Below are 19,203 nucleotides of genomic sequence, written 5' to 3'. Positions count from 1 at the left end.
GAGGACACCTGGTACGATGGCTCTACATATGAGTTAGAGAACACGCAGCAATCTCACTCACTACCCTTAGGGCGACCTGGGCTCAGGATACAGACTTAGAATTAACAGATAAGGCATGGCAGACTATACTAGAGCATCCCAAATGGGTGTCACATAATGTCAAATTTAAATTCATACAGGCAATGGTGCTCCATAGGGCATACCTAACTCCCAAGAGGTTACATCGCATGTTTCCGGATTCCCCGCATTGTTGTCCGCGCTGTAAGGGAGATGATGCGGGTTTCATCCACATGCTGTGGTCCTGCCCACGACTACGGGGCTATTGGGTTGAGATATGCCAAATTCCTGGACCTGGCTTTTCTTCTGGCAGTTAGGGTACTGACGATGAGATGGAAATCCCCCAGGCCCCCTAGGTTAACCACATGGCAAATGGATCTAGTGCAGTGGGGTCGGGTAGACGGTGTAGCTCTAAGGAGGGAAGAGGAGAGGGGTCAGCGAAAGCATCCCATAGCGATGGAATGAGAGGCCATGTTGCTGGAGTTAGAGGGGCTAGACTTGATACCCTCACAGGAAGCGGGGTCGCAATAATTAGCCTGTGCAGTAGGGCTTCAACTGCGATGGACCCCGGTGTACAAAGAGGAGCGCATGTTATTTGAAATCCCTGCACAGCAGAGTAACAGATCAGGAGGAAGTCCCTTGGAGGATACTAAAGCGACCTGGAGAGGGGAGGGATCGGAGTGGGGAACTTTTGGGTGGCGAGTTTTATGTTTTCATGACGACACTGGTGTACATAGTGACGGCCTTTTTTGCATAGATGGTGTATGTAACAGGCCACAGTGGACTGGAACAACTGTTTTTGCTTTTCACTATCTGATGATTGAGGATGACCAGCTACAGAGTCAGAAGTTGTCATATGTATTATACGGGAGGAAAAGTGAAAATACTGACTGTAATGTATATGTGGCCTTGTGATACGGTTGTGTTTCTTTTTTCATTCAAGAATAAAGAGTTTAAAAAAAAAAAAGAAGGAGAAGCCAGAATTTGTTCGCTCTGTAGATGGTACCAATCTGTCTTCAGGACCCATAGTACATGATACTGAGGAGATTTGGTTGACAGGTCCTGGTACTCATGTGAGCATTTTGAGCTTTAGTCTCCTTGACGCACCTCAGTTTCAGCTAATTTTGGGTCTGCCATAGCTCACCGAGCACAACCCCAAGATTGATTGGGCCAAGAGAACAATTGAAATGGATTCTCAGTATTGTAAGGAAAACTGTCACAATGGAAGTTAAAAAAATTCTCCGGCTTCAATACCCAAACCTTTGACTAGTCAAGCCAAATTGATTTGTTTCATGGAAACACAAGAAATACCAAGGGAATATTTGGGTTTGGCGGCAGTGTTCGATGAGAGAGAGGCCAATAAATGACCCCCGCATTGTGATTATGATTGTAAGATCAAATTTGAACCTGGAGCTTCCTTACCCTGCAGTCGTATTTATGCTCTTTCCGAAAAGGAAAACCAACGTATCTCGACCAGTACCTAGCTAATGGTTTTATTCGTCCTTCTCAGTCCCCGGGTTCTTTGCCACTTTTCTTCATTCCAAAGAAGGATGGAAGTCTTAGAGCATGCATTGACCACCAGTTCTACGCCAAATTTGATTTAAGAGGGGCTTACCATCTAGTTCGTATGGCCGAGGGCGATGAGTGGAAGACCGCATTCCGAACAAGATTGGGATTATTTGAATATCAGGTCATGCCCTTTGGATTGTGTAATGCTCCTGCTGCTTTTCAGCATTTTGTAAACGATGTCCTGAGAAAATTCTTGGATCGCTTTGCAGTGGTCTACATTGATGACATACTTATATTTTCTGAAAACATGGAGGAGCATATTCAGCATGTACGAGCAATTCTAAAGAAATGATGGGAACATCAACTCTTTGTGAAGCAAGAGAAGTGTGTGTTTAATTCCAATCAAGTGGAATTTTTGGGCTTTGTTCTGTCGCCATACGGAGTTTCAATGGATGAAGCGAAAGTGAAACAGGTGCAGAGTTTCATAGGTTTCACTAATTTTTACAGGCATGTCATTGAAAATTTCTCGGAGAAAGTGTCACCGTTAACTCGTCTGCTGAAAAAAGGAGCCAAGTTTGAGTGGACAACGGAGGCTGAGGAAGCATTTAAGAGCCTTTCTTTGTAGAAGCGGATGCATCTAATTTGGCAATAGGAGGTATTTTTCCCAGAGAGACAAACAGACAGGCCAACTTCACCCTGTTGCTTATCGATCCCGTAAATTGACTCCGGCAGAGTTGAATTATTCCATTGCCGATAAGGAATTATTGGCAGTCAAGGATGCCTTTCAGGAGTAGAGGCATTATTTGTTGGGTGCTCTCATTGATTTTACGGTCTACACAGATCATCAGAATTTAAAGTTTTTGAAATCTGCTCGAACTTTGACTCCTAGGCAATAGCGATGGTCGTTATTTTTTACAGACTACAATTTTGTTTTGCCTTACAAGCCTGGTTCTATCAATGGTAAAGCTGATGCCTTGTCACATTTGGAGGTTGGAGAGGAACCCGCACAGAAACCATGTCAGCTAATTCTAGATCTTCCCACAGCTATAATAGTAAAGTTAAAGACGATTATTCCTCCTAAAAAGATAGACTGGACTGTATTAGCATCTTGCAAACAAAAAACAGACAAATCGGTCTCTGAGCCGCACCTTTGTATGTTCCCCCTAGAGGTACAGAAACTAGTAATGATAAAGATTCTAATGATGCAAAGGGTTATTTTGTTTATAATTGGGTTTACACTCCTTGGAATAGAGAGGCCCTTAAAACTGCATTACCTGATCCACGAAAGAATCCAGAAGCCTTTTATGAGGAAATTGAGGGTGCTATTAGCTCTTGTACTATGACTTTGCCTGATATTGACCTGTTTTTCGGATTGATATTACCCCCTGATATGTGGAGAACTGTTCGTAAGGTTAATGATCGTACAGCCTTTGGTGCGGTATGGAAAGATTTACAACGAATGGATGAAAAAAGAGAACCTGCACAGAAACCATGGCAGTTTATTTTAGATCTCCCCGCAGCCTTTATAGTAAAGTTCAAAACGATTATTCCGCCTAAAAAGATAGACTGGACAGTATTAGCATCTTGTAAGCAAAAGGTAGACGAGTCGGTTTCTGATTTCTTCACACACTTTGAGGAAGTATTCCACGATTTTAGTGGCCAGTCATTCACAGATGACATGGCTGGCATCTGTTTGTCGATAAATATGTTGCAAACCTGTTGCCAGGAATAGCTAGTCGCCTAAAGACCAGTGTGAGCTCATGGACTACCTCTTCTCTGGTTTCTCTTTTGACTATGGCTCAGTATTACGAACGACAGGAATTGGAAGCGAAAAGCAGCGAGGATAAGAAGACTAAAAAGTTAAAAACGAAGGTTATGTTGGCGCAAGCTTATGGTCCGCCTTCTAGAAGCAATGATAGAGGTGGACCTGGATTTCATGGTTCGTCCTTCCCCTCTTATACTCGTTCGAATTTTTCTGTTGACCAGTGTGCATACTGCAGGAAACTTGGACACTGGGCTACCGATTGTCTGGCACTACGTGCTCAGCAGTATCCACATGGATGGAGACAAACGCAAAATCGCTCAGGATTTCCAGGGCCTAGAGGGAGCACGGATGATCGTGCTAGGTTTGATTTTAATATGCGTCGGCAGGATGGGTTTAACACTTTTGATAGTCAAAATCAATATCAAATGTCTGATTGTGTGCCATCCAATTTCAAAGACTCAGTTTATGCATGGGATTGCCTAGGATGGGGTAAGGAATCAGTTGAAGTTCCAGTAGATCATAAGGGTCACTATATTACAGCACATGTTTTGGGTTCTACTGATCAGTTTCTGGTTGATACAGGAGCTACTCTTAGCGCCTTATCTAAACAATTGGTTCCAAGGGCTCCCCTGTCTGGCTTAACCATTACATCGATAGGTTTCGATGGAACACCTTCCCTTAGCCCACTGTCACAACCACTTGCATTTCATGTTGACATATTTACTGCTCCATGTCCATTTTTGCTCTCTCCAAACACACCAGACAATACTGTGGGACTTGATATGCTCAAATATTTCAGGGCTACAATACAATGCTCTCCGGAAAGAGTACGTGTCATATTAAATGACAACTACCCTGTGATTTAGAGATCATGTATTGTTATAGAGGACATTGCATTAGCTTCACTCCCTAGTACTTTGTGGGCTACTTCAGATACCGATGTAGGGCAAATGGTTATTCCGCCAACACATATTAGTGTCAAGGATGGTGCTTCATTGCTACGCTTGCCTCTATACAGAATTTCTCAAGAAGGCGAAGAAGCACTTGTACGCATTGTCCATGATTTAATTGAAGTGGGGGTTGTGGAAGAAGTTCCCTATAACATTGGGAATAGTCCTATTCTTCCCATTTTGAAAAAAGACACTGACACTAGGATTTACAGATTCATCATTAATCTACGAGAAGTTAACAAGAATGTAGTACCGTAATACCCTGTGGTTTCTGACATAACGACACTGCTTACCTTAGTTCCTCCAACAGCAACTACATTTTCTGTGATTGATCTGAAGAATGCTTTCTTCTCAGTTCCTATTCATCCTGATAGCCGATATTTGTTCGGTTTTACTTTGAATAATAAATCGTACAGATTGTGTAGCATTCCTCAAGGGTATACTGAGAGTCTGAGCATTTACAGTCAAGCATTGAAAAGACAACTTGATTCTTTCACTTTGCCTAAAAGAGTGGCTCTCATACAATATGTCGATGACATCTTGTTGGCAGCCGATACGCCTGAACAGTGTGATAAATGTACTTTGTCTTTACTTTCTTTTCTTGCTCCACACATCCATAAAGTGTCACAGAAGAAATTGCAATATTGTATACCAAAGGTTACCTACTTAGTTCACCTTCTGTCTAAGGAGGGATGTGCACTTGACCAGATCGCATACAAGCAATTTTAGACACACCAGTACCTTCTACTCAGAAAGATGTCCGTGCATTCATTGGTCTCACTTCTTTTTGTAGGCAATGGATATTAGGTTTTTCACACATTGTTAAACCCATGTTAGCACTTTTGACTACAGAAACTCCAATGCCCCTTCCATGGACAGATGAATGCCAGGATGCTTTTCATCAGTTACGGCAAGCTCTTTGTTCTGCACAAGTGTTAGGCACTCCAGATTACACAAATGTTTTTACACTCTATGTACACGAGAAAGATGGGTGTGCATTGTCACTTTTAGTGCAAACGTATGGTGACAAGCAGCGTCCCTGTGCATATTTTTCTGCGGTTCTTGATCCTGTTGCTCGTGCATTACCTGGGTGCTTCCGTTCAGTTGCAGCAGCAGCTGTGTTCATACGTCAGAGTGAAGGAATAGTTTTGTCACATAAATTGTTGGTGCTAGTAATCCATGCGGTTGATGCCCTTTTGAATCAGACTAAAACGCAACACTTAACTAGTGCTCGTTTGACAGGATATGAATTGACACTGTAACCCCTCATATTACTTTGAAGAGGTGTGCGACTCTGAACCCAGCTACTTTGTTGCCATATCCAGCGACTCAGAATCAGTCACAGGAGTCTCATGATTGTATATTCCTTACTGAGGAACAGACAAAGGGTCGCGTTGATTTGCAAGATACACACTTTCAGATGTAGATGGGGAATTGTGGGTTGATGGGTCTTGTTTGAAGTTACCAGATGGCACGACTTCAGCTGCATATGCAATTACGACACTTCCGACAGTTGTGGAGACAGGTCGTATACCACAGAAGTCGGCCCAAGCATCTGATCTAATAGCTTTGACACAAGCGTGTGAACTTAGCACTGACTTGCGTGTGGACATCTATACAGACAGCCGCTATGCTTTTGGAGTGTCCCGTGATTTTGGCCTACTTTGGAAGGAAAGAGGCTTTCTTACATCCCACAGGATGCAGATAATGCACGGAGAACTAGTGCATAATCTTCTGACTGCACTGACATATCCAAAGAAAATAGCTATTGTGAAGTGTAGCGCACACAAAAAAGTGACAAGACAAGGCAATGCCATTGCAGATCGCGTAGCTCGTGAGACTGCAATGCAACGAAGCAGTACATCTATGTACGTAGTGAAGTCACAAGCTGAACGTTGGCATGATGCTAGACAAGAAGTGCTAGACATACAGAGATCTGCCTCTGTGGAAGAACTTGAGCAATGGTTTAAAGAAGGAATGTTAGACAATGAGGGCTGTTGGCGCACCAAAGAGATGAATAAGTGGAAATTGCCTGCTGCTTATTTACAGCCTATGGTTCAAATGCCACATGTGCCGGCACATGTTGGAGCTCTAGCGATAACGACATTTCTTACGCAAGTTTGGGAGCATCCAGAAATTGCCAGCACAGCTAAGAGAATAGTACAGTCCTGTTTGATCTGTTGGCAGTACAATCCTGGAAAAGGGACACGGACTCCTACAGGAGGGTTTGCTACACCAACTGCACCATTTCAAGTTTTGCAACTGGATTATATCCAACTTGAAAGTTGCAATAACTTGAAGTATGTTCTAGTGGTGGTATGTGCCTTCAGTAAATGGATAGAGGCATACCCTACAAAGGATAATATGGCTCTCACCACAGCAAAGGTGCTTTAAAAGGAATTCTTCCCCAGATTTGGTGTTTGTAAACTTCTGTGGAGTGACAACGGACCTCATTTTATTGGGCAAGTTGTTGAGCATGTCCTGAAAGGATTAGGGATCAAACAGAAATTCCATGCAGTTTTCCACCCACAATCAGCAGGATTGGTGGAGGGGTATAACGCTATGTTGAAATTGAAGTTAGCGAAAATACTTGCCTCCACGTCCTTGAAATGGCCAGATGCATTAACCTTGGCATTGTTGTCCGTAAGATCAGTGCCACATTCACGATCTGGGCTTACTCCATATGAAGTAGTATTTGGGAAACCGATGAACATTTGGGGAGTTCCTAAGCCACGCCCCATACATGATGTACCATGTGTTCTGATGAATTATTACTTATCACAGTTGACTGATAGTTTGATCTCTATTCATGAACTTCCTGACAGATCTACAGGTGAGGCCGGTGAACTCCGGCCCGGAGATCATGTGATGGTAAAGGTCTTCGAGAGGTCGAACAGCTTGGAACCGAGGTGGCGAGGACCAGAGCAAGTGCTCCTAGCAACGAGGACAGCGGTTCGAGTGACGGACAGGAAGAACTGGGTCCATAGCACTCATTGCAAGCGAGTGTCGCCTACCTTGGTGGAACCTGCTGTGCTGACTGACCATCGAGAGATTCTGGAAATGGAGAAGGGCCACGCTATCTCACCTGACGAATCTGAGGGAGTCTTCCCGGAACACACGATCTCTGGAGTATCCCGGTACCAGCCAAGACCGAGGAAAGAATCTGCAGTGTTGAAAAAGACTGGTTGAGCAACCGTCCTGGGTTGGTGAAACGGAGTGCCGATGTGGCAAGGGTGGGGATCAGTCCTGCGTATTGACACCTGTCTTGACCCCTGGTGAAGAAATCAACGGCTGCCCAGGGCAAAGAGCTCCAACGATTGTTTCAACAACGAAGTGATCATGTCTGCAGAGAGATCAACTGTTGCTAAGATCTGTAATAAGAAGACCTTTTGTGCTGTAGGATTTGTTGTTGCTATGGTGGCTATAGCAGTGACAACCTGGTTTGTTGAGGAAGCGGCTCCTGTTCGACAGCTTTTGATGGCCACTACTCCAGTACCAGTTGAGCATCATTACTTTACGCTTCCTTACCATGAGCAAAAGCATCGACAATCCTACCTAAATAATACGTTTATTCAGATGTTGCATCATGCTCAGAATGCCACAAATACTACCAACTGTTGGGTGTGTGGGATGATACCTGTTCACCAGAAGAAAGGAGGAACACCTTTTATTCCTCTTCCTTTCTCTCATAATGGTTCCTGCCAAGCTTGGTTTGCGCTTTTAATTGTTTCTGGAAAGTCTGCAGTTGGAAGGATTAATTATCATCTCAATAAAGTGTGTTATCCAGATGAAGATTTTAATCCACGAGCTGAAGGAACTAAATGGGAAAGGGAGGAGTATCAACCTGAGGATATTTATACTCCATATGTTTTCCCAAATATAAGAACTATTAAGAACAATGGACCTTTTGTGATTTCTGTGACCAGAGATAAAGCAGACTTATGTATAGGAAGTGTTGGGAGACTTCCAGCGGGGAGAAGTGAGTGTACTGTGGTTTTGAGTATTGAAGGTGCCAATCACAGCGGCTTTATATCCTCATATAATACATACTTTGTCTCTGGTAACAAGGGATATTTCCAACTACCTGTTGGATGGTCAGGAGTATGCTGTGTGTCCTTTTTGTTGCCTCCTGTGTTTCTGGCACCTGCATTGTATCACAGAGACTTTAAGCTATATAATGATATCTCTAAGAACAGATACAAAAAAGGACAATAAGTACAGATGAGGTTGACCAGACTGACACCACTTTGCAACAATTGTTGACTTTAATTTGGGCTTGTTTTTCTTTGTGGGTGCTGCATTGAACAGTAGAAAGATAAGGCGATTGACTTGTGTTGTGGAAGCTGTTACTAATCAGACAGCCATAGCACTTGGGAACATTACAGAAGAGCTGCAAATTGCAAGGATTGTAGCACTCCATAATCATATTGTTCTTGACGTGGTTCTAGCTGATCGAGGTGGTGCATGTCGCATCATCGGCAGCAGTTGTTGTGTTTACATTCTGGATCACTCACCTTCATTATATGATGCAATATCAAAACTGCATAAAATTGCTGCAGAAATTCACCCAAAGACTGGTAACTGGACTTTTACTAGCTGGATTTGGACACTTTTTACCACTTGGGGCTGGAAGCTACGACCATCCTATGTGTAATACTCATGATACCATTTACATGCTGTATTTGTATACAATGTGGTCCAATGCTCTGCTCCGTCTGTATTTCTGCCTGTACACCTGCCAAGTGAAATGTTGCAGAAATTAGAGTCCAACGTATGCTAAATAAAGAAGTCACTGAAATGATGAACATCAATGTACAGGATATGAACCTAGATTACCCCAAATGAACGAATGTCTGCAGCTAATGCTAAAAGGGTCTTCTGTTGTAATTTGGCAGCAATCGGGGTTAGCATTTAGCTGAAGCCATGTTGTATTCGGCAGCCATCTTGTTTGCCATGTGCTCACTATGTGCTCTGTCCTACCTTGCTGTTGTTTACTCTTGCACTCTGCTTATAGACAGACTATATTTAGGCTCTGCCACTCTGCACATGCACAGAGGAGACTGTGACTGTCCATGCACCTGTCCTTATTGTGTAACTGTCAGGGTGTGTTTACTAGAATTAGCAATTGCTAGCTCCTCCCACTTGTTGACTGTGCATTTCTGTATGACCTTTTATGTATGTAACCCTTCTCTTCTGTACTTGTACCGCCTTCTTTTGAGCCCCTGTGTGGGTATAAAAGGATCATGCTCCTTCTGTTCAGTGTGCTACTTAATACAATACCAAAGGGTGTTGTTTTAATGTAGTTCCACCTCATGAGGTTAATAAATACTTTGTTTTATATTCCAGTTTCTGTGCCAACTTCTTTCCTATTGGTCTGAGGACTTTGTGCAGAGAAGTGTGAATCCCTAGCACTGCTATGCCTGGCTGAGGCCCACCCCGACAACAGGATATAAGAGAGGAATGTTGAGAGAATGAAGGAGGGGATCAAGACATTCTTGGACACTCTGGAAGGAATCCAGGGATGTTTCCCTCTAAGTAATTAACTAGTTTAAATTGTAAAATCACCTATTCTTGGCTTCATAGAATAGATGAGTCTCTAGCTGACATAGCAATAAAAGCAGCAATGGTTAAGCTGAGTTTATAAAACTGTAAGAATCCATGAATAAATTAGGACTTTTCTGTGATGGATGCTCCCACCATGACCTACATGGGCCATGTTAGCCGCTTAATATGTTCTTCTGGACATTTGCAAGGTCCAAGGATCCCTGGGACCTACTTCCACTCCAGATTTGGCAGCATGGATTTCATCATGTGGCTTCATCTCACTGTTCACTGCATGTCGCTGCATAGTGGACAGCAAGTGTACAGCTGAAATCTCAGTCCAAAGCCTTAGCCCCTCTCTGATTCCATCCCTCTTTATGAGCGGGACAGAATTTGATTTCTGTAAGCTCAGGTAAAAGATTGTGGCAACAAAGATCAGTCTCCATATATATATATATATATATGGCTCCAGAATAAATGTTCTTGTCCTACCATAAAACATTACACCTAGCACTCCTGTTTTAAATTTCACATTGTTATTATCTAAAAACCTTGTCTTGAAGAGCTCCACCCCCTAATATAGAAGGGGCCATATCATGAACATGCTTAGTCTCAATGCACCATGAAAAGAGGCCCAGTTGCTGAGTTTGGTGAAACTGAACTGCTTTTAGCGCACATTTTAGCTCAGCCACTTTCCCAGATATTAGGAGACGTGCATTAGAATTTATTATAATTATGACTGAGTTGTGTTATTTCACAATCCCTCAATAATCCAGGTAGGAAGAGGGGAAAAGGGTGTCGACATTTTTTGGGGAGAACATTTCCCATGGATGTGGGTTTTACAAATGGTTTTGATGTAATGTGTATGTCTCACAGAAAGTCTTCAAAGTCTGATTTGTGTACTATTATGCCGCATAATTTTGTAAAAGAAATAATGTGCCACTCTGCCAGCCTGTGTCGTAATGCATAATAAATTTAGCAATGTTTTTGCAGCCAACTTACTTTAAACTATAAACTATTGTGTTCAATTAGTGAAAAATATTAGTATGTGATTCATCATCATATGTGCACACTAATGTATATATAGTTTTATTTCTGTGAAAAATTGGCATTGTGCTCTCAGTTAAGAAGTCTCTAATAAATGGATTGACTAATATTCACTTTGTAAGAATAATTTTAAAAAGTATCACAATAATTGCCAAGTATGTACTTAGATGTTTTTTCTTGACCTTACCCAAAAGCTGAGAATTTCTGCAGCAGGATATTGGGTGGACCAAGAAGCCAAGTTGGAGGAGACTCATGCTGAACCATTATATCATTACTGATTTGACAATTTGTATATAGAAGAGTAAATACAAATATAGGCAGCCACATTTTAAAAGCGTATTCATTACAGCGGCATGCAAACATTCTGCTCTGATATAGTATAGCAGCAAAATGAGGTAACCCTAGACCCTCACAAGATAACAAAGACATTACTAAATTTATTTTCACAATATAAAAATTGACACCGCTAAGTATAATTATTTCATTAAATAAATATATAAATTGCATTAATATTAAAAACAGCGAATTGCTAATTAATCTTCTTTTAGAAAATATTTATTATATAAAGATCACTTAAATATTATTGTTCTACTTTTTATCTAAAACTGTTGGCTATTCTTACACAAAATAATATTTTAATGAGCAAATGTGCATTGGTTTTTATGAACATTCTTTACTTTTTAATGAATATATTTTTTTAATACAAATGATATTGATTATATTGAATGAAAAAAAAATAGTGTTTAAAATAACATCAAAAACAGATTTTATTATGTTTTATAATATCATCATTAATAGTTTGTTTTATAACAATTTAATCTATGGATAGATACTTACTTTGTTTAAAAACAGTAATACCATAGTTAATCCATGTAAGATTCTAGTCAATTTGTGACTAATATATTTATGAATGATGTAGCCCAGCAAAAGACATTTGCATCACTTTGACTTATATTTGCCTAGAAATGCACCGCCGCCATTAGCCTGCTTACGAGGCCGCGCCCACTAGCCTGAGGCCACCTCCACCGGTAGCATATAAGTCGCACTTTTCTCAAAGCTCGCATTCTGCCTACCTAATAGCTCCTGAGGCGGAAGCCGGGAGGATCGCTTCGCGCATTTTTAAAATCCTGTATAATTGTGTTTCAATCGTTTTTACCTGTTTGCTGCACTTCGCTCTGGGCACTCCCCCTCCCTTGAAGCGCCAGTAACCACCCCGCGCAGCCGACGTGAAGGCTGCCGCGGACACTTCCTCATTCCCGCCGCCATTAGCCTGCTAACGAGGCCAAGCCCACTAGCCTGAGGCCACGCCCACTGGTAGCATATAAGTCGCACTTTTCTCAAAGCTTGCATTCTGTCTACCTAATAGCTCCTGAGGCGGAAGCCGGGAGGATCGCTTAGCGCATTTTTTAAATCCTTTATAATTGTGTTTCAATCATTTTTACCTGTTTGCTGCACTTCGCTCTGGGCACTCCCACTCCCTTTAAGCGCCAGTAACCACCCCGCGCAGCCGACGTGAACGCTGCCGTGGACACTTCCTCATTCCCGCCGCCATTAGCCTGCTAACGAGGCCACGCCCACTAGCCTGAGGCCACGCCCACCGGTAGCATATAAGTCGCACTTTTCTCAAAGCTCGCATGCGGTCTACCTAATAGCTCCTGAGGCGGAAGCCGGGAGGATCGCTTAGCGCATTATTAAAATCCAGTATAATTGTGTTTCAATCGTTTTTACCTGTTTGCTGCACTTCGCTCTGGGCACTCCCCCTCCCTTGAAGTGCCAGTAACCACCCCGCGCAGCCGACGTGAACGCTGCCGCGGACACTTCCTCATTCCCGCCGCCATTAGCCTGCTAACGAGGCCACGCCCACTAGCCTGAGGCCACGCCCACCGGTAGCATATAAGTCGCACTTTTCTCAAAGCTCGCATTCTGTCTACCTAATAGCTCCGGAGGCGGAAGCCGGGAGGATCGCATAGCGCATTTTTAAAATCCTGTATAATTGTGTTTCAATCGTTTTTACCTGTTTGCTGCATTTCGCTCTGGGCACTCCCCCTCCCCTGAAGCGCCAGTAACCACCCCGCGCAGCCGACGTGAACGCTGCCGCAGACACTTCCTCATTCCCGCCGCCATTAGCCTGCTAACGAGGCCACGCCCACTAGCCTGAGGCCACGCCCACCGGTAGCATATAAGTCGCACTTTTCTCAAAGCTCGCATTCTGTCTACCTAATAGCTCCTGAGGCGGAAGCCGGGAGGATCGCTTAGCGCATTTTTTAAATCCTGTATAATTGTGTTTCAATCGTTTTTACCTGTTTGCTGCACTTCGCTCTGGGCACTCCCCCTCCCCTGAAGCGCCAGTAACCACCCCACGCAGCCGACGTGAACGCTGCCGCGGACACTTCCTCATTCCCGCCGCCATTAGCCTGCTAACGAGGCCACGCCCACTAGCCTGAGGCCACGCCCACCGGTAGCATATAAGTCGCACTTTTCTCAAAGCTCGCATTCTGTCTACCTAATAGCTCCTGAGGCGGAAGCCGGGAGGATCGCTTAGCGCATTTTTTAAATCCTGTATAATTGTGTTTCAATCATTTTTACCTGTTTGCTGCACTTCGCTCTGGGCACTCCCCCTCCCTTGAAGCGCCAGTAACCACCCCGCGCAGCCGACTTGAATGCTGCCGCCGACACTTCCTCATTCCCGCCGCCATTAGCCTACTAACGAGGCCACGCCCACTAGCCTGAGGCCACGCCCTCCCTCTCGGCCTTTCCGCCACTTAAGGATGTGCCTCAGTTGGACGCGTAGCGGACGCGCACTGCGGGCGTGCGGCCAGGTAAGCCCGTCTGCGCCTGTCCGCGACAGACCGAGCCCTGAGCCCAGAACCCCTGCATCGCTTACACCACCCCCACGGAGGTACACCCAAGATACCCTCCTCAAACTCAGGGACTCTTCTTCCTCTCCCTGCTGCAGCACTATATCCTTAGAAGAAGGACAATCCTGCTGCCCAAGCTGTCCATACAGGCTCACACTGCGACTCCCTCTGAAACCACTCTGGATCAAGATGGTTCTACTCAATTGCAGATCCCTCCCGAAACACCAATCAGAAATCAATATGCTTCTGCAAGATTCTGAGATTGAGATCCTCTTTCTCACTGAAACATGGATCAACTCCAATTCAGACCCTGACATAGTCCAATCACTCCCCCCCGGGTACCTAATCAAGCACCAGGACAGACCCTCCGGGATAGGGGGCGGAATCGCGATCATCTACCGAAACAACCTGTCCTGCCACTTCAAGGACAGCCCAATTGAAGACTGTGAAAATGTCCAGTTCTCTATTCACTTATCCCCATCCACAACCCTTTCGGGGATTCTCGTCTATCGCCCCCCAGGACAGCCAGGTCCTTTCTGCAAATCCTTAGTGTAAACCATCTCCTCTCTTGCTTGTCTGTCTCCCAACTTTACGGTCCTAGGAGATTTAAACCTCCACTTCAACGATCCAACAAACAAAACAGCAGATGATCTTAAGGAAGACCTAGCTTCCCTTAACATCCATTTGAAATGCAATCAGCCCACCCATTCTAAGGGCCACTGTTGGACCCCATATTCACCAACCTCCCGAGCCTAGTAGTGAATAACCCCCTCCCTATCCCTTGATCAGACCACTATTTAATCCCCTTTCAGCTTCAACTCTAGTGCGAAGTGCCGGAGAGATCTCTTCCCCAAGCACCATCTCGTCCGTGGCAAAAATTGGACACGGCTTCATGGACCCAAACACTGGCCTCCACTACACCTGTGCTTGACCCAGACCCCTCCAGAGCAGACGTCCAACTCCGCTCCTGGATTGAACAATCCCTCGACGTCATCCTTCCCGTCAAACCCCTCCCCAGTAAAAAGGGAACTTTTAAATCCCCATGGTTCACCCAGGAACTACGCGAACTCAGGAAAAAGTGCAAAAAGCTTGAACGCCTCTGGAGAAAGGACTGGGCCAACGAAAGAAAAAACGAATATTTGTCTGCCCTGAAGCACTACAAATCTTGTATAAAAAACACCCAGGCAACCTTCTTCGAGGGGAAAATACTAGCTGCTGCTAACTCTGCCAAAGAAACCTATCGCATCGTTCGTCTCCTTATAAAAATCCCAGAACCACCGCCCAGACCGGACCCTTCGGGCACGAAATGCAACCAGCTAGCTGAGTTCTTCTCAACAAAAATTAACAACATCCTTAAATCCCTCCCCACCCCCTCCACCTCCCACCTCCCCTCGACCCCTCCCTCTGGCTCAGAAGCCCCATGCCTCGAAGCATTTTCTCAGGTGACCACAGAACTGTTTCTGACCACCCTACAGTCAGTGAAGAGTGGGGCCCCCTCAGATCCAGCTCCTATGAGCAAACTAAAATTGGTCGTCTCCACTGTGGCCCCCCCCTTCACCAACCTCATTAATGCATCCTTTTCACTTGGCACCGTGCCAATCAACTGGAAAAAAGCCACAGTCCGGGCACTTCTCAAAAAACCCCACCTCGATCCCACCGACTTGTCTAATTTTAGACCAATTTCTCTCCTCCCGGCCATCAGCAAAGTGGCAGAGAAATCGTCAACCACCAATTATCCCTCTTCTTGGAATCCAACAACCTCTTGCGCCACTCCCAGACAGGGTTTAGACCAGGACAGGGAACAGACACTGCACTCCTAGCCGTGGTCGAAGAGGCAAGAAACATCATCGACGCGGGAGGATCAGTGGCAGTGATCCTCCTACATCTGAGTGCCGCCTTCGACACAGTAGACCATGCCATCCTTATCCACCGTCTCAGCATGGCAGGAATCTCCGGCACCACCCTGTCCTGGATCAAATCCTTCCTAGAAGGCAGAACCTTCCAGGTGGCTGACGGCACAGTTAATTCGAGTGCTCTTCCTCTTCAGTGTGGGGTCCCCCAGGGCTCCTCCCTGAGCCCCACACTTTTTAACGTATACACGTCTCCCCTTGAAGACATTGTAACTCCATTCAGCATAAAAACAGTTATGTACGCCGACGATACCCAGCTGGTAGTCTCCATAAACCAGTCGACCAAAAGCCTGGACAACTTGTCAGCATGCCTCCAGAACATCTTTCAATGGATGTGCGAATCACGCCTGAAACTAAACGGAGAGAAATCCGAGATCCTTCTTCTAGGAAACCCACGCAGACTCCCCCCATCCCTCTCCTGGCCACCCTGCATGGGATCAACCCCCACCCCCAAGTCCGAAGTCAAAAGCCTAGGTATCTGGTTGGACCAAGACCTCAATTTTAAAATCCAGGCCAAAAAAAACACCGGCACGTGCTTCGGCCATATTAAGACAGCGCGAAAAATCCTTCACTTAATCCCCTTTCAATCCAGGAAACTGCTTATTCCTCTTGTCTAACTGCACTGTCACGGACGCCATTCTTCACCTTGTCTCTGCTTGCTGTGTGCCGCCCCTCCTCGCCGGACCCACTTCGCGGGTCCCGCTTCGCGGAAGCACAGCAGCAGTAGCGGACCAATTGGAAGGAGTGCTACTATACCGGCAGGGCTGCGAGGGTAGAGCGGAGGACTCCATTGACCAGGAGTCTCCGCGCGCCCGTTTCCAGCTGGGCTCCTCTCCCTGCCGGCCCCGCCTCCATCAATACCGGGAGTGTTAAAAGTCTGCTGAACGAGTAAGGAGGTGGATTCCTCTTGTCTAACTGCACTGTCACGGACGCCATTCTTCACCTTGTCTCTGCTTGCTGTGTGCCGCCCCTCCTCGCCGGACCCGCTTCGCGGGTCCCGCTTCGCGGAAGCACAGCAGCAGTAGCGGACCAATTGGAAGGAGTGCTACTATACCGGCGGGGCTGCGAGGGTAGAGCGGAGGACTCCATTGACCAGGAGTCTCCGCGCGCCCGTTTCCAGCTGGGCTCCTCTCCCTGCCGGCCCCGCCTCCATCAATACCGGGAGTGTTAAAAGTCTGCTGAACGAGTAAGGAGGTGGATTCCTCTTGTCTAACTGCACTGTCACGGACGCCATTCTTCACCTTGTCTCTGCTTGCTGTGTGCCGCCCCTCCTTGCCGGACCCGCTTCGCGGTTCCCGCTTCGCGGAAGCACAGCAGCAGTAGCGGACCAATTGGAAGGAGTGCTACTATACCGGCAGGGCTGCGAGGGTAGAGCGGAGGACTCCATTGACCAGGAGTCTCCGCGCGCCCGTTTCCAGCTGGGCTCCTCTCCCTGCCGGCCCCGCCTCCATCAATACCGGGAGTGTTAAAAGTCTGCTGAACGAGTAAGGAGGTGGATTCCTCTTGTCTAACTGCACTGTCACGGACGCCATTCTTCACCTTGTCTCTGCTTGCTGTGTGCCGCCCCTCCTTGCCGGACCCGCTTCGCGGTTCCCGCTTCGCGGAAGCACAGCAGCAGTAGCGGACCAATTGGAAGGAGTGCTACTATACCGGCAGGGCTGCGAGGGTAGAGCGGAGGACTCCATTGACCAGGAGTCTCCGCGCGCCCGTTTCCAGCTGGGCTCCTCTCCCTGCCGGCCCCGCCTCCATCAATACCGGGAGTGTTAAAAGTCTGCTGAACGAGTAAGGAGGTGGATTCCTCTTGTCTAACTGCACTGTCACGGACGCCATTCTTCACCTTGTCTCTGCTTGCTGTGTGCCGCCCCTCCTCGCCGGACCCGCTTCGCGGGTCCCGCTTCGCGGAAGCACAGCAGCAGTAGCGGACCAATTGGAAGGAGTGCTACTATACCGGCAGGGCTGCGAGGGTAGAGCGGAGGACTCCATTGACCAGGAGTCTCCGCGCGCCCGTTTCCAGCTGGGCTCCTCTCCCTGCCGGCCCCGCCTCCATTAATACCGGGAGTGTTAAAAGTCTGCTGAACGAGTAAGGAGGTGGATTCCTCTTGTCTAACTGCACTGTCACGGACGCCATTCTTCACCTTGTCTCTGCTTGCTGTGTGCCGCCCCTCCTCGCCGGACCCGCTTCGCGGGTCCCGCTTCGCGGAAGCACAGCAGCAGTAGCGGACCAATTGGAAGGAGTGCTACTATACCGGCAGGGCTGCGAGGGTAGAGCGGAGGACTCCATTGACCAGGAGTCTCCGCGCGCCCGTTTCCAGCTGGGCTCCTCTCCCTGCCGGCCCCGCCTCCATCAATACCGGGAGTGTTAAAAGTCTGCTGAACGAGTAAGGAGGTGGATTCCTCTTGTCTAACTGCACTGTCACGGACGCCATTCTTCACCTTGTCTCTGCTTGCTGTGTGCCGCCCCTCCTCGCCGGACCCGCTTCGCGGGTCCCGCTTCGCGGAAGCACAGCAGCAGTAGCGGACCAATTGGAAGGAGTGCTACTATACCGGCAGGGCTGCGAGGGTAGAGCGGAGGACTCCATTGACCAGGAGTCTCCGCGCGCCCGTTTCCAGCTGGGCTCCTCTCCCTGCCGGCCCCGCCCCCTTGGGGTCCTAAGATCTCCCATAAAGCAAAGGCAACAATCGCGCTGCGCGGGAGCGCGCGGGAGGGCGCCGGGAGAAGCCCGGGACAAGGGCGGGACCGTCTGTGGCCGTCCGGGGCCGGACGAGGTTGGGTTGGGCTCAGAGCCCTGGTTCATCTCACATCTTACATCCTGGCATTTTGTGTAAACTTTGTACAGCTAACCTCTTGAGGGCGAAATATTAGCTCTGAAACATGGCCCTAAGATCTGGTAAGCAGCGTCTTGTGCACATCCAAACATCAAAAGGTGTGGTATCTGGCCCCCTTGATGCGTTTATCACTAGAGCCACAGGCATATTGGAAAAAGAAATTGAACTTGTTGAACATAGATTGTCCCTGGACTTAGTCACTGGGAAACGTTCATCAATAGGTGCTCTGGCCAGTGCTAAAAGCCCCCTAACCAACGCAGCTTTTAACTGTATCTCCACATCAGAAGCAGAGGTGATAGTCCACGCTGATGGAGATAGAGACACTTCATTAGTGGTTAATAGTATTATAGAACAGAACTCTGATAACAACCTCTCTAGCCCAGAAACCGATAGCCACAACTTAGAGGACGATGATCGTAGTATGCCTGGAACCCCCCAACTAAATGTTCCTACCCTACCCAGTACAGCGTGTTTGCAACCAGTAACTCCCAATCATGCCTCACGCAAAAGAAAACATGTCTCAAGCCCGGACGGTGATAAGGCACTAAAACTACTTAAAATAGATCATGCCAATAGTTCATCTCACTCCCAGGTCATTCCAGAACACCCAATAACGTATTGTCCCTCTATGGTCCATTCTGGGTCCTCTAACCCCTGTCCAACATGTTTTAGCAGTGATGATGTCCTGTTGGTAAAGATGGAAGCGCTGTTTAAAACACTATTGCTTCCGGCCCTAGAAA

The sequence above is a fragment of the Lissotriton vulgaris genome, chromosome 1_2, assembly GCF_964263255.1.
Source record: "Lissotriton vulgaris chromosome 1_2, aLisVul1.2, whole genome shotgun sequence".
Lineage (NCBI taxonomy): Eukaryota > Metazoa > Chordata > Amphibia > Caudata > Salamandridae > Lissotriton > Lissotriton vulgaris.
This window is presented reverse-complemented; position numbering follows the sequence as displayed.